The sequence below is a fragment of the Zonotrichia albicollis genome, chromosome 6, assembly GCF_047830755.1.
Source record: "Zonotrichia albicollis isolate bZonAlb1 chromosome 6, bZonAlb1.hap1, whole genome shotgun sequence".
Classification (NCBI taxonomy): domain Eukaryota; kingdom Metazoa; phylum Chordata; class Aves; order Passeriformes; family Passerellidae; genus Zonotrichia; species Zonotrichia albicollis.
Window position 1 is genome coordinate 64,291,710 of NC_133824.1, and position 16,586 is coordinate 64,308,295.

At 41.4% G+C, this 16,586-nt stretch overlaps 2 long non-coding RNA genes across 3 annotated transcripts; both read left to right on the top strand.

The window, feature by feature from the left end:
- Nucleotides 1–45: 45 nt before the first annotated feature.
- Nucleotides 46–4,385, top strand: LOC141729458 (uncharacterized). Its single transcript, XR_012580973.1, has 4 exons — nucleotides 46–1,668; nucleotides 2,287–2,350; nucleotides 3,052–3,127; nucleotides 3,246–4,385. It is a non-coding gene; the product is annotated as an uncharacterized LOC141729458 (long non-coding RNA).
- Nucleotides 4,386–4,635: 250 nt separating this feature from the next.
- On the top strand, nucleotides 4,636–12,838 carry LOC141729459 (uncharacterized). Of its 2 annotated transcripts, none has more exons than XR_012580974.1 (4): nucleotides 4,636–4,860; nucleotides 5,135–5,258; nucleotides 5,542–12,203; nucleotides 12,822–12,838. It is a non-coding gene; the product is annotated as an uncharacterized LOC141729459 (long non-coding RNA). The 2 variants fall into 2 exon arrangements; XR_012580975.1 differs by lacking the exon at nucleotides 12,822–12,838 and having other exon boundaries at nucleotides 5,542–5,606; nucleotides 10,148–12,618.
- Nucleotides 12,839–16,586: the final 3,748 nt, after the last annotated feature.

Consider the following 16,586-nt stretch of genomic DNA (forward strand, 5'->3'; position numbering starts at 1 on the left):
GGGGCGCTGTATAAAGTAAGTATAAAATATCAACTATCTATAAGAAGAAATAAAAGCTCTATGTCATGTGCAGCAGTAGAAAATTTCAGGCTCCCAGGGAATAAATAGTTTTCTTTACATCATTTTCGTTTTGCAGGTTTTTTTTACTCCCAGGTAGCCTGAAAGTTTCTACTGCTGCTTTTTTATTCTTAAGCTAGAAAGGAAAACCAAGATCAGAAACAGAAGAAAAGGAAAGGAAAGGAAAAGGAAAGGGAAGGAAAGGAAAGGAGTCAGGAGCACCAGAGGGAAGGGAAGGGGTGAAAAGCAGAGTGAAAAAAGAAAAAAGAGTTGGAGCGAAAAAGAGAGGGCATTCGGGAGGAGCGTTGCTGCCTCAGGTCCTTCCCCGCCCAGGGGCGAAGGACCCGTTTGATGCCCGGGAGGGACTGCAGCTCCCGGTGGCGGAGGACGGAGCAGTGGCTGTCAGCCCGAGACTACAACTCCCGGCAGGCCCTGCTGCCGGCGAGGCGTGTGACGCAACGGCTGGCGCGGCACCGGAGTGGCTGGCGTGCCAGGCGGCCGCGCGGGGCTGTGCGCGGGCAGCTCCCGGCGCCGCGGCGGCGACGCCGGAGGGGCGAAACCTCCGTCTGGCCGCCCGCACGGAGCTGAGGAGCGCGGAAGGAGCGTCGGCCCGGTTCTTCGGCCTTACTGAGCGGTAGCGATGGCGGAGGGCGAGGCGGTGCTTTGCTGCCGCGGGCCGGGAGCTGCAGGAGCCGCCCCGGGCGAGCGGCGCCGGGCGCTCCCGCGGTCCCGGTGGGGCGGCTGCCCTCAGGCTGGGGGAGGCGCAGCAGCCCCCGAGCTGCAGCCGTCTCCCGCGGGCTGCTGCCGGTGCTGCGGGCGGAGGCGGCTCCGCCGCGTGTTGGGCGTTGCGAGCAGAGAGCGCTGCGATATCGCCGGAATGACTGGGCTGCTGCCTGCGCTAGTGCTCGAGGCTCTTTCTGCCATGCAAACGGATGGAGCGGCGCTGAGCGGTAAAGCCAGAGATGGCCGGGAGAATGCCCAGCGCAGGGAGCAGGCGGGCTGTATCCTTCCGATGGCACAGGTGCGATCTGCAAACTCATCCCCTTCTGCCCCTGCCCTCCCCAGCCCCAGGGAAAGTGCTTTCCAGCATTGTCGGGCTTCTGAAAGACAAAACTTGTGATTTGACACTAGCATCCAGAAAAGCTTTCTGTCTAGATTAGCAAATGCCTAAATTGTTCTTGGTTACATCCCATGACTGGTTTTAGGCAGTGACTTTATAGTGCTTTTAGGATTTTCTTGTACAAAGGTGAGAAAATAGGCAGGTCTGATAGTGGTTTCACTTTTTTTCTACTTCACGTTCCATGAGATTCTTTTATCCAAGCACTTGTTTTAAAATTGTACTGTAGGCGTTTATGGTTCACTTTTTTTTTCTTTGCAGCACCCGTGACTTTTTTTTTTCCTCTAAATCGGGAGTAAATATAGCTGAGTAAAATGACCTTGGTTTTCTTCTTTCTTTTTCAACTGAGTTGTTTTTATTAAAAATCCTATTTGCCTATAGAAAAAGTGGGTATGTCCTGTAATATATCCTAGCTTTTCTTGTTTGCAGGGTACTCAGAAAATATGTCTCCCTTAGAGTCCCACAGAAACGTTCTCAGTGCGATCTCTATCAAGGTATGCATTTACAAATAAGTGATCCCTTTAGATATTTGACTGTGTACCTTTTCCTGTAATTCAGAGCTTTCGTTCTGTGCCTTTTATGATAAACCTATAAAGCATGTAAAAATGGTTTTGCACGTCTTAATCGTTGCAGGCAGCACTAAGTGGATTTAGAGCCTGTTCTTGACCAGACAAAGGGAAAAAGTGTGACTTTGATGCTGAACTTGTCATTTTTCATTGGACTTGTCTTTAGTTATTTAGGAATAGAGAGAACTAGAAAAAGAGAGAAATAGAATTGGTTATTGAGCACTCCTCAAATGCTCACCGTGATTCAGTGCAGAGCCGAAGTGAAGGGTGATGGAACAGAGCTCTGTGCTTTAGAAGGAAATAAATTTAAACCTGACCTCCACACAGTGTCTCACTAACTTCTGTTGTTTTAAAATACAAAATACGTTTAGGAAGTGTTGGAAGTTAGTATTTTGGGAAAGAAATGGCAGTTCCACAGAACATTGCATTTAACAGAGGCTCTCGGAACGATTCATGTTGTAACTGCTGTCACTGCAATCGGTTGGTGGTTCAGCCTTGAAATGTGCACTTGCCCTTCTATAAAGCACTGTTTTGTTTGCCTTTCAGTGCTATGAGTCTTGATAAATTGGAGAAGAGCCCAAGAGAAGTTTTTCATCCCTTGATATAAAAGGTAGGAAGTGACTTTTTTTGGTTTGGTTCTTTTTCTTTATTATTTTCTGGAAAGAAAAGTAATTAAGTATAGGTACGACTGGTTTGTTTCTTCCAGTAGCAGGTGATAATAATAGTAGTAGTAATAGTAAAAATAATAATAGAAATAATAATAATAATAGTAACGTAATACTACTGAAACTGTCTTTATCCATTGAACTGGCCATTTCAAATCAAAACTTGTAAACACAAATCAAACCATCATCCTTGTAGAATCTTTCACAGCAGTGGGCTAAAGATCCTGGTTTTGTTGACAGGATTTATCGGTTCTGGAAGAACAAGAGGGAAGTACAAGCCTAACTACTTCTAGCTCACAGACCCGCCCAGTGAATACAGCTTTGTATTTTGATGGGCTTGTGATGACTTTGAAATCGATTCCTCATTACAGTAAAAAAAAAAAAAAAGTTTTTTTGAACGTGACAGCAGAAATAACTTTCAGTACCAACTTAATAATAATAGATCACCAATTTAAGTTAAAAATTCATGCTATACTATCAGAATTTAAAGGTAAAATATTATGTATGAGGTGATGGTATAAAGTGTATGTTCTAATGTGTAGGATGTATGCAGAGATACATACATACCTGAAAGTCCTTAGAGGAAACAAATTTTTATGTCTGCTGTTTGACTGTTTATCATACAATATTTGGTTTTATTTCCCAGGGATCGGTGAATTTTAACTTTGGAGTCCTCTGTGCTAAGGATGCTCGGCTTACAGATGATGAAATGTTCAGTAATGGTGAGTTTTTCACCTTCTCTTTAGTTGCTATGCTGATCTGAATAAGAAAAAAACAAAAGCAAGAGAAAAAAAAAGGATGGTTTATTATTTTTTTACGCTATTATGTTTGTTTCCTCAGTATTTGCTGCAGCTCTGCTTACCCAAACTTTGGGTTCCTTCTGTCCCACTGGGAGTCGCCCGATTTGGTTGCATCTGGTGAAACTCACCCTGAGACCTTGGAGAACCAGCTCAAACTACGTGAGAGCCATTTGCAGTTCTCTCCAGACACCTGGAGAATGGGTGATGCTTCTGAGGATCTGGCAAATGTGCTTCTATCAAAACTCAGTCTGTGAAATTTCTGGGGAAAACCCTTCTGTGTACCGAAGGGTTCAAACTCTGGTGAGGATCCAGTTATCAGGTGCTCACCTGGATGGTTCCAGCTCTTAAAGCGAACACTTGTACTCTTGCCCTGTAGTTTATATCAACTGTATTTTTGTTATTTTGCAAGATTTCACGGCTTTGCAAAATATTGTGCATTTGACTCTTTGGAACCTGTCAGATCATTCTTTGGTGCAGCACCACCTCATGGGACACTTGGCTGCTGTCCTGAAGGGGTTGGTCGTAAATCCTGGAGGGTTTATAAGTCTTCTGTCCCCAGGGAGCTATCGTGCTTTGTTTGCTTTTGTTCTGTTTGTTAGGCGCTGCTTCTCACTGGAAGTATGAATTTCAAACTACCCTGTTCTTTTTTTAACTGTTTTCCTGGTTCTCTCCCTACGGCAGGGAAAGACTCTCGTGTCCTTGTCGTCAGGCTCGGTGCTGTCCAAAAAGATACAGAGACTAAAACAATCCTAAGAAGCAAAATATGACTGCAGGGAAAACAAGCTGGAGAGAACAAAAGGTGGTATTGTTATCCTTACCCTCTATTAGAAACATCCACTGTGCTTTGATGCTGGTAGCTGCCAGGGGCTTGTTAGCTCTTTGTAGGCAGGTGTGGGTGTTCACTTGTAGGTTTTTTCTCTGGACAAGTCAATTCAATCTTTGCTAAGCTTATATTTGCAGATTACTCTCTAGCACAGTCCAGCATGACATTTTTGAATGTTGTAAAAATACCATGTTACTTGGAAATTGCTAATGATGAGAAGCCTTAGGGAAAAAAGAAGATTTCAGGGTTGGAAGATGTGAGAAGAATTTTGTGGGGATGTTAGACTGAAATAAAGTGCACTTGAAGCTGGACTGGCATGCTGGCAGATCCCCTATTAAAGAGTAGTGCTTAAATTAACCTGGGGGTTGCCCATTGTTTCTGTAGAAATCAATGTTTCCTGGTCTTCAGAAGTAAGCTGCTTTGAAAAGCTGGAAGGTGCAGTATAGTGACAATCCCCGTGCTTTGGATTAAAAGTAGATTTCAGAAGGGTGATAGGCTTTTGTCTTTTCCTAGAAGTCAATGTAATCCTATCGAGGAGTTTTTAATTCTGTGTTGCCATGTCATCCCTCAGAGCCCTGTCGTACTAATCGTCATACAGATACAAAACAAAAAATCAGACCCTGTCCCAGCCACTTAGAGCCCTGAACACGATTTCCTCGGGCTGCCATTTGTCTGCCATCGGTACTCACCACGGAAGCGAGCCGGGGATGTTGCAGCTGTTGGGAACAAACCGCTTCTCGTCACACAGAAATGGAATTCGGACGACGCCTCGGCCAGCCCCTCTCTGCCGTCGTCTCCTGAATCTGCAGCAGAGCAGTTCCAGTCCGTCCAGGTACGTGTAATCCAGCTCCTGACGATCTGAGCACACGGAGCAGCGCTCAGCTGACGTGGGGGCTCAGGGAAGGCAGAGTGTGCATTGTCATCTTCCTGAACCTACAGACCAATCAAAGTGAGAAGCCACAGGGTGGAAATCACTCGCATATATGCTAAATAAAACTTGCAGATTTATTTAAGAATTATTACTGCTTGTTCTTTTTTGTGCTTCTGTGCTTAGAAAACATCCCTATAAAATCAGTTCAATTCATCAGTTGAACCTTTGTTTGCAGACCCTCACTGAGCAGAATTTGTTGCAGACTCAGTGCACGCTGCGCTGGAGTGTGAGGAGCTCAGTGCACTGCCGGGAGTGTGAGGAGCTCATGTGTGCTACTTTTTGCTTTAGGACGCTCTAAGGTATTTATTCCTTTTGGGATACATGATGAGAATTCCCAAGAGAGGTAGTTATAAGGTATGACATCGGGAAAAAAGCCTGTGTGGTTGGAATGTTGTTGTTGTCAAAAGTTAATTTTTTCTTAGCCAGTAGTTAGCTTTTTGCTTTATTTTTGTGGTAGCAGTATTTTATTGTTTAAAAAATTGCTTCAAAATAACTTCGGTGGCTGGCCATCGGTACCTTGTTCAGATTTGCCTATTTGCTTGTAGCTAAAAAGTTCACATCTTGTTTATCATTCTATTTAAGAAACTGCTGCCCAGCCAACTAATAACTGAACATCCATCTGTCTGGGACACGGGGAGAGGATTTAGGTAATGTCTTTGTTTCCAGAAAAAAGTTCCTGTGTAGTTTCTAAATAGAGGAGAGGGGGGTGAAGACTCGGGGCTCTGATGCCATTGGGGCACCCCAAGGTCCCCAGGAGAGGAAGCCCCACTGGGGTGCAGGAGCAGGTGTGTTCTCATGTAATATAGAATAAATTATAAATATAAATATGAAAATTATAATCATGAAAATATTTTTTTAAATAGCTAAATAAAGCAGGTTGTTTTTATTTGTCAATAGGCAGGGTTTTGATTATAAAAATTATAAATACTAACAATATAAATGTAGAAATCTAAGTACAGGAATATATCATAAATAAATACAGATATATATATAAAGTTAGTTGTAGCAGTAGATATGACACATAATATAAATAATAATTTAAATACATTTCTAGAACTTTACATATATTATATATAATTAGTACACTGCATCAAAAGAAACTATAAATATGAATGGGAATATAATTATACTAAGTATAAAAATATTTCAATCTCGTTTAAAAGAAGGTTGTTTTTTGTATTTATTTGGTTAGAGACGGGGTTTTTATTTGGAATAATAGAAGTATTATAGAAGTATAAATCTAAATATAGAAATATACAATCTATAGAGAAAGATATTTGTAAAAACACGATCGAACGACGCCTCCTTCGGCCGAATGGAACGAGCTCAGCCGAAGCAAGGTGAGACCGGCCGAACCTGACGGCCTCGAGCGAACCGAGGCCAGGCTTGCGAGGCTGCCTGAACGGAGCCGAGCTCAGGCGAACCGAGCCCGCTAATTAGCTCTCGTGCGCGCTAATTAGCGCGAGTGCGGTCACCGCCTAATGAGCCCCACTAGGGGCAGAGCCGGGGGATCCAGTCCTCGTGGGAGCTTTTTAGGGCTTGATGTCCCTTTTAGATGTTGCGTTGGCAGTGCGGTCCCCTCAGTCTCAGCGCTGGGGACGACTCCCAAGGTCAGGGCGAGAGGGGCTCCGCATCTCTGCAGGCTCAGCACTTGGCTCCTCACATCCAGACATCTCTCAATTCGTAATTGGCTCGTTGTTTTTGGGGTTTTCTCGTTGCATTTCGAGTCGGGGTCCCACAAAGCATTCTGGACTTTGGAGTCACTTTGCATAACCCCCCCCACCCTCTCAGGTGTCTTCCCTATGTTGTAAGAGAGCACAGCCTCGGGGGAAGGGTCCACCGCACCCAGCCAGGCTTTTTACTAATACAAAAGAAGAGATAAGCCTCAACGACCCGGTATTACAATAACAAAGCACTAAGTATCCTGGCAGAGACCGACCTGATGGCGTCCCTGCAACTCCGTCTCACAAAAAAAATATTAACTGAATTTTTGTTCATAACATGAGCCTTGAGGTGAGCGTGTATCATTGCCGGCTTGGGATTGAATGAAATGCACTAAGTAAACCAGCGCTGGGGAGGGAGGCAGGGAAAGCCTCTCTTAACGTTTACCAATTCTTCCGTCAAACTCATCACGGCAGGACAGGGTGAAGACTGAAAGTGTAAGAAGATGTGGAGGGAAACAGAGAATCTGACAGGAGCATCGAACGCACAAGTGCACGAATTTCGCTTTTGCTTGGATGTAAACTCAGAAGTTGTAAGGAATTTGGGAAAGGGACATTTCAGAAGGAGAAGGAGGAGAAGAAGTTGTTGTTACAGTCCTGGCAAAATCTTTTGTTCTAGCTAATAAAAGAAGTTAGTTTAGAAAACAAAAAGAAAAAAAAATGTAGTTTTTCTTTACTTGACTATTATATTCATTGGTGGTATATGGTGTGTTGTTTAATTTCTTGGTATGATTAACTCAGTGTAAGTTGTTTTTTGAGTGAACTAACTTTCTGGATGGGTTGGTTTGTATTTGAGGCAGGATTGATTTCAATAGGTTTCTTTCATAGACTTCTGATAGGTATTACTGGGGTTTTGGTTTTGTTTACTGTATGCATAAACATACAGCTTTGGTTGGGCCAGCTGGGCTGCCAGAGTTTGTGGGTGTGAATTTATTCGATGGCTTTTGTTAAATGCAGTGTTTAATTTTTGACAGGTTTTTCAATGTAGTGGTTTTAAGGTGGTTTTTAGAATTGATTGTATGGTTTGATGTTGTTTATAGTTGCTGTCCGGTAAGGGATGTGGTGTGAGTACTTGAACGTTATGGTTTTGGTTTTCCTAAGTTCCGTTTTCTTTCTGGTTCGATAGGTTTTTTTAGTTTTATTTTTGGTGCCAGGGGTATTCACGTGGTGGGTTTTTATAGGCAATATGTTTTTTAATTTGGGTAGTGATATTTTTTAGTATTTTAACAGTTTAGATTTTTTATTTTTATGCTTTGAATTAGTTTTCTTTTAATTTTAAATTAAGTTTTATAGATTATTGGTTTTTATTTGTGCATTAGCATAAAGGTAGAGCTTTGGGGGCTTCTTTTAGTACTGTTTAGGGTCAGTTGTACAGTTTTGAGTCTAGTGAGTTGGTTTGATTTAATTTTTAGTGGGTGTTTGTTTTTCTTAGCAGTTGTGTCATTTTCAAGGTGTATTGGAGGTTTTTGGGGTTTTTGAGATACTGGTTTAGGAGGACGTTTATGATGAGCATGTGCGCAGGTTTTGGGCTAGTTGAAGTGGGATTTAAAATTTATTTTGGGTTAGGTTTATTTGAGTGTTTATGAGGGTTCAATGTTGTGGGATGTTTGTTCCGTTAGTAATAAAAATAGGTTTTGTTTTGATGTGCTGCGATGGGATGAGCGTGTGCTGCGTGCCGGTGCTGACAAAGGTACGGTATTGTTGTGGCTTATTTATATGGTTTAATATAGAGATGAAAATAGAAATAAATATACATTTAAAAAGAAATATTACATTAGAGTGGTAAACATTAATATAGAGAACAGATACATATATAAAACTATAATTCATGGTATAGAATTGTAAGATATCATATGGATAAATGATAGTCTATTATATATATGCACAAAGATATATAAATATAGATTGTAAATATAAAAATACTTAAATATAGTTAAATTGGGGGTTTTATTAGGTTGTAGACCTGTTTTTATTAATAAATCATATAAATAGAAATAAAAATTCAGATACAAATATATAGGGAAATACAAATATCTATAAATATTGATATTAAATAAATCTAAGTAAAAGAAATGTACAATACAGAAATTTTCTATCTATGATTATATTAGAGGGCATTCTCCCTAAGATATATATAATATCTATGAATATAATGAATAAAAATTATCAATCTAAATATGATTATAATTTTGAAAGATAAAGTTACTTGTTAAATTTTAAATGTGGTTGAAATAAAGAAGTGTCCTTGGTTTTGATTTGGTTAGAGGCAGGAGTTTTATTTTAAATAATAGAAGTGTTATAGAAATGTGAATCTTAAGATAGAAATAGATAATAAATATATAAAGGGAGATTGCTAAACTATGACTACAAATTGAACTATAAATATAGGTAAGTAATATGAAGAGTTGTAGTATAGAATATAAATAACATGATACGGCAATATAAATTATAAATGGGAATATAAATATAAAAATAGGTAAGTATAGTTTAAAAGAAAGGGAATTTTTGGCTTTTATTTAAGTAGAGGCAGGGGTTTTATTTTAAATAAGTGTTACAGAAGTAAAAATCTTGACACAGAAATATGTAATCAATGTATAAAAATATATAACTGCTCGCATCAGATGTAATGTAGAATATAAATTTATTTACAAATTGAGATTGATAAAGATAAATGTATAAGTAAGCAATATACATTAATGTACATTATAAATGCAAATAGGAATATAAAAATCAGACATAAGGATAAAACCTATTTAAATATTGTTTGAACGAAAGGGTTGGGTTTTTTTTTATTCTTACTGGGTTAGAGGCAGGGTTTTTATTTTAAATGATATGAATGTAGATATTATTGGTATATATTTCTCAATATTGAGATGTACAATCAAGATATAAATATATATATAAACACAAAATATAAGTAAATAGAGATAATAGGAAGAGATGTAATGGAGAATACAAATAACAGCATACGTAAGTATACATTTTAAATGTAAATGTGAATATGGACCTGAAAAACAGAATTTTAAAAAATATTGAAATACAGTTGAGAAGAAAGGGTTTTCTTTTTGGCTTTAACGTGGGTGGAGGCAGGGGTTTTATTTTAAATAATGGAAGTGCTACAGAAGTAAAAATCCTCACACAGAAAGATATAATAAATATATAAAGATCTGAATAAAAATACGAAAAAAAAATAGAAGTAATAGGAAGAGTTGTAACAGAGAATATAAATTTATAAATAAATCGGAAAATAGAAATGCAAAATCGAACACACATCAGTATAGAATTTAAATATAAATGTGGATCTAAATTTGAAAAATATTATTAAAAAAAAAAAATGAAATACAGTTGAAATGAAAGGGGTTTGTATTTGGCATGTATGGGTGGACGCAGGGGTTTTATTTTGAATCCTGCAAGTGTTAGAGAAGTAAAAATCCTAAGAGAAATGTATACTTCCAATGTAAAAATAGGTATATTTCGAGCGGGGCCGAATTGTTCGGAAGAGGCGAAGAGCCGAGTGTTGCCGAAAAGAGGCGACTGGAGCCGAAGAGCCGAGTGTGGCCGAACAGAGGCGACTTGAGCCGAAGAGCCGAGTGTAGCCGAAAACAGCCGAGTTTACACCAAGAGCCGAGGATAGCCGACTGGAATCGATAGCCGAGGGTAGCCGACACTGGCCGCATTTAGACAATGCGCCGAATGTGACCGAGTTTCGTCCAACCGTGCCGAGTTCGGCCGTAGAGCCGAACTGAAACGAGTTTAGACCAAGAGCCGAAGCAAGCCGAATTGAGCCGAGTTTCTTGAAACAGAACCGAAGGACGCCGCAGCGCTCTCCCTGCAGGTCTCCGGGGCACACGGCAGGGGGCGCTGTATAAAGTAAGTATAAAATATCAACTATCTATAAGAAGAAATAAAAGCTCTATGTCATGTGCAGCAGTAGAAAATTTCAGGCTCCCAGGGAATAAATAGTTTTCTTTACATCATTTTCGTTTTGCAGGTTTTTTTTACTCCCAGGTAGCCTGAAAGTTTCTACTGCTGCTTTTTTATTCTTAAGCTAGAAAGGAAAACCAAGATCAGAAACAGAAGAAAAGGAAAGGAAAGGAAAAGGAAAGGGAAGGAAAGGAAAGGAGTCAGGAGCACCAGAGGGAAGGGAAGGGGTGAAAAGCAGAGTGAAAAAAGAAAAAAGAGTTGGAGCGAAAAAGAGAGGGCATTCGGGAGGAGCGTTGCTGCCTCAGGTCCTTCCCCGCCCAGGGGCGAAGGACCCGTTTGATGCCCGGGAGGGACTGCAGCTCCCGGTGGCGGAGGACGGAGCAGTGGCTGTCAGCCCGAGACTACAACTCCCGGCAGGCCCTGCTGCCGGCGAGGCGTGTGACGCAACGGCTGGCGCGGCACCGGAGTGGCTGGCGTGCCAGGCGGCCGCGCGGGGCTGTGCGCGGGCAGCTCCCGGCGCCGCGGCGGCGACGCCGGAGGGGCGAAACCTCCGTCTGGCCGCCCGCACGGAGCTGAGGAGCGCGGAAGGAGCGTCGGCCCGGTTCTTCGGCCTTACTGAGCGGTAGCGATGGCGGAGGGCGAGGCGGTGCTTTGCTGCCGCGGGCCGGGAGCTGCAGGAGCCGCCCCGGGCGAGCGGCGCCGGGCGCTCCCGCGGTCCCGGTGGGGCGGCTGCCCTCAGGCTGGGGGAGGCGCAGCAGCCCCCGAGCTGCAGCCGTCTCCCGCGGGCTGCTGCCGGTGCTGCGGGCGGAGGCGGCTCCGCCGCGTGTTGGGCGTTGCGAGCAGAGAGCGCTGCGATATCGCCGGAATGACTGGGCTGCTGCCTGCGCTAGTGCTCGAGGCTCTTTCTGCCATGCAAACGGATGGAGCGGCGCTGAGCGGTAAAGCCAGAGATGGCCGGGAGAATGCCCAGCGCAGGGAGCAGGCGGGCTGTATCCTTCCGATGGCACAGGTGCGATCTGCAAACTCATCCCCTTCTGCCCCTGCCCTCCCCAGCCCCAGGGAAAGTGCTTTCCAGCATTGTCGGGCTTCTGAAAGACAAAACTTGTGATTTGACACTAGCATCCAGAAAAGCTTTCTGTCTAGATTAGCAAATGCCTAAATTGTTCTTGGTTACATCCCATGACTGGTTTTAGGCAGTGACTTTATAGTGCTTTTAGGATTTTCTTGTACAAAGGTGAGAAAATAGGCAGGTCTGATAGTGGTTTCACTTTTTTTCTACTTCACGTTCCATGAGATTCTTTTATCCAAGCACTTGTTTTAAAATTGTACTGTAGGCGTTTATGGTTCACTTTTTTTTTCTTTGCAGCACCCGTGACTTTTTTTTTTCCTCTAAATCGGGAGTAAATATAGCTGAGTAAAATGACCTTGGTTTTCTTCTTTCTTTTTCAACTGAGTTGTTTTTATTAAAAATCCTATTTGCCTATAGAAAAAGTGGGTATGTCCTGTAATATATCCTAGCTTTTCTTGTTTGCAGGGTACTCAGAAAATATGTCTCCCTTAGAGTCCCACAGAAACGTTCTCAGTGCGATCTCTATCAAGGTATGCATTTACAAATAAGTGATCCCTTTAGATATTTGACTGTGTACCTTTTCCTGTAATTCAGAGCTTTCGTTCTGTGCCTTTTATGATAAACCTATAAAGCATGTAAAAATGGTTTTGCACGTCTTAATCGTTGCAGGCAGCACTAAGTGGATTTAGAGCCTGTTCTTGACCAGACAAAGGGAAAAAGTGTGACTTTGATGCTGAACTTGTCATTTTTCATTGGACTTGTCTTTAGTTATTTAGGAATAGAGAGAACTAGAAAAAGAGAGAAATAGAATTGGTTATTGAGCACTCCTCAAATGCTCACCGTGATTCAGTGCAGAGCCGAAGTGAAGGGTGATGGAACAGAGCTCTGTGCTTTAGAAGGAAATAAATTTAAACCTGACCTCCACACAGTGTCTCACTAACTTCTGTTGTTTTAAAATACAAAATACGTTTAGGAAGTGTTGGAAGTTAGTATTTTGGGAAAGAAATGGCAGTTCCACAGAACATTGCATTTAACAGAGGCTCTCGGAACGATTCATGTTGTAACTGCTGTCACTGCAATCGGTTGGTGGTTCAGCCTTGAAATGTGCACTTGCCCTTCTATAAAGCACTGTTTTGTTTGCCTTTCAGTGCTATGAGTCTTGATAAATTGGAGAAGAGCCCAAGAGAAGTTTTTCATCCCTTGATATAAAAGGTAGGAAGTGACTTTTTTTGGTTTGGTTCTTTTTCTTTATTATTTTCTGGAAAGAAAAGTAATTAAGTATAGGTACGACTGGTTTGTTTCTTCCAGTAGCAGGTGATAATAATAGTAGTAGTAATAGTAAAAATAATAATAGAAATAATAATAATAATAGTAACGTAATACTACTTAAACTGTCTTTATCCATTGAACTGGCCATTTCAAATCAAAACTTGTAAACACAAATCCAACCATCATCCTTGTAGAATCTTTCACAGCAGTGGGCTAAAGATTCTGGTTTTGTTGACAGGATTTATCGGTTCTGGAAGAACAAGAGGGAAGTACAAGCCTAACTACTTCTAGCTCACAGACCCGCCCAGTGAATACAGCTTTGTATTTTGATGGGCTTGTGATGACTTTGAAATCGATTCCTCATTACAGTAAAAAAAAAAATAATGTTTTTTTGAACGTGACAGCAGAAATAACTTTCAGTACCAACTTAATAATAATAGATCACCAATTTAAGTTAAAAATTCATGCTATACTATCAGAATTTAAAGGTAAAATATTATGTATTAGGTGATGGTATAAAGTGTATGTTCTAATGTGTAGGATGTATGCAAAGATAGATACATACCTGAAAGTCCTTAGAGGAAACAAATTTTTATGTCTGCTGTTTGACTGTTTATCATACAATATTTGGTTTTATTTCCCAGGGATCGGTGAATTTTAACTTTGGAGTCCTCTGTGCTAAGGATGCTCGGCTTACAGATGATGAAATGTTCAGTAATGGTGAGTTTTTCACCTTCTCTTTAGTTGCTATGCTGATCTGAATAAGAAAAAAACAAAAGCAAGAGAAAAAAAATGGATGGTTTATTATTTTTTTACGCTGTTATGTTTGTTTCCTCAGTATTTGCTGCAGCTCTGCTTACCCAAACTTTGGGTTCCTTCTGTCCCACTGGGAGGTGCCCGATTTGGTTGCATCTGGTGAAACTCACCCTGAGACCTTGGAGAACCAGCTCAAACTACGTGAGAGCCATTTGCAGTTCTCTCCAGACACCTGGAGAATGGGTGATGCTTCTGAGGATCTGGCAAATGTGCTTCTATCAAAACTCAGTCTGTGAAATTTCTGGGGAAAACCCTTCTGTGTACCGAAGGGTTCAAACTCTGGTGAGGATCCAGTTATCAGGTGCTCACCTGGATGGTTCCAGCTCTTAAAGCGAACACTTGTACTCTTGCCCTGTAGTTTATATCTATCGTATTTTTGTTATTTTGCAAGATTTTACGGCTTTGCAAAATATTGTGCATTTGACTCTTTGGAACCTGTCAGATCGTTCTTTGGTGCAGCACCACCTCATGGGACACTTGGCTGCTGTCCTGAAGGGGTTGGTCGTAAATCCTGGAGGGTTTATAAGTCTTCTGTCCCCAGGGAGCTATCGTGCTTTGTTTGCTTTTGTTCTGTTTGTTAGGCGCTGCTTCTCACTGGAAGTATGAATTTCAAACTACCCTGTTCTTTTTTTAACTGTTTTCCTGGTTCTCTCCCTACGGCAGGGAAAGACTCTCGTGTCCTTGTCGTCAGGCTCGGTGCTGTCCAAAAAGATACAGAGACTAAAACAATCCTAAGAAGCAAAATATGACTGCAGGGAAAACAAGCTGGAGAGAACAAAAGGTGGTATTGTTATCCTTACCCTCTATTAGAAACATCCACTGTGCTTTGATGCTGGTAGCTGCCAGGGGCTTGTCAGCTCTTTGTAGGCAGGTGTGGGTGTTCACTTGTAGGTTTTTTCTCTGGACAAGTCAATTCAATCTTTGCTAAGCTTATATTTGCAGATTACTCTCTAGCACAGTCCAGCATGACATTTTTGAATGTTGTAAAAATACCATGTTACTTGGAAATTGCTAATGATGAGAAGCCTTAGGGAAAAAGAAGATTTCAGGGTTGGAAGATGTGAGAAGAATTTTGTGGGGATGTTAGACTGAAATAAAGTGCACTTGAAGCTGGACTGGCACGCTGGCAGATCCCCTATTAAAGAGTAGTGCTTAAATTAGCCTTGGGGTTGCCCATTGTTTCTGTAGAAATCAATGTTTCCTGGTCTTCAGAAGTAAGCTGCTTTGAAACGCTGGAAGGTGCAGCATAGTGACAATCCGTGTGCTTTGCATTAAAAGTAGATTTCAGAAGGGTGATAGGCTTTTGTCTTTTCCTAGAAGTCGATGTAATTCTATCGAGGAGTTTTTAATTCTGTGTTGCCATGTCATCCCTCAGAGCCCTGTCGTACTAATCGTCATACAGATGCAAAACAAAAAATCAGACCCTGTCCCAGCCACTTGGAGCCCAGAACACGATTTCCTCGGGCTGCCATTTGTGTGCCATCGGTACTCACCACGGAAGCGAGCCGGGGATGTTGCAGCTGTTGGGAACAAACCGCTTCTCGTCACACAAATGGAATTCGGACGACGCCTCGGCCAGCCCCTCTCTGCCGTCATCTCCTGAATCTGCAGCAGAGCAGTTCCAGTCCGTCCGGGTACGTGTAATCCAGCTCCTGACGATCTGAGCACACGGAGCAGCGCTCAGCTGCCGTGGGGGCTCAGGGAAGGCAGAGTGTGCATTGTCATCTTCCTGAACCTACAGACCAATCAAAGTGAGAAGCCACAGGGTGGAAATCACTCGCATATATGCTAAATAAAACTTGCAGATTTATTTAAGAATTGTTTCTGCTTGTTCTTTTTTGTGCTTCTGTGCTTAGAAAACATCCCTATAAAATCAGTTCAGTTCATCAGTTGAACCTTTGTTTGCAGACCCTCACTGAGCAGAATTTGTTGCAGACTCAGTGCACGCTGCGCTGGAGTGTGAGGAGCTCAGTGCACTGCCGGGAGTGTGAGGAGCTCATGTGTGCTACTTTTTGCTTTAGGACGCTCTAAGGTATTTATTCCTTTTGGGATACATGATGAGAATTCCCAAGAGAGGTAGTTATAAGGTATGACATCGGGAAAAAAGCCTGTGTGGTTGGAGTGTTGTTGCTGTCAAAAGTTAATTTTTTCTTAGCCAATAGTTAGCTTTTTGCTTTATTTTTGTGGCATCAGTATTTTATTGTTTAAAAAATTGCTTCAAAATAACTTCAGTGGTCAACCAGCAGTACCTAGTTCAGATTTGCCTATTTGCTTGTAGCTAAAATGTTCACACCTTGTTTATCCTTCTATTTAAGAAACTGCTGCCCAGCCAACTAATAACTGAATATCTATCTGTCTGGGACATGGGGACAGGATTTAGGTAATGTCTTTTTTCCAGAAAAAAGTTCCAGTGTAGTTTCTAAACAGAGGAAAAGAGCGTGAAAACTCGGGGCTCTGATGCCATTGGGGCACCCCAAGGTCCCCAGGAGAGGAAACCCCACTGGGGTGCAGGAGCAGGTGTGTTCTCATGTAATATAGAATAAACTATAAATATAAATAGGAAAATTATAAATGTAAAATATTTTTTAAATAGTTAAGTAAAGCGGGGGTTTATTTGTCAATAGGCAGTGTTTTGATTATCCAAATTATAAGTACAAATCATATAAAGGTAGAAATCTAAGTATAGATATATGTCATAAATACATATAAAGTTTAAAAACAGAAGAAAAAATTAGTTGTAGCAGTAGATATGATACATAATACGAATAATAATAATTTAAATACATTTCTAGAATTTTAAATATATTAGATCTAATTATTAATATAAT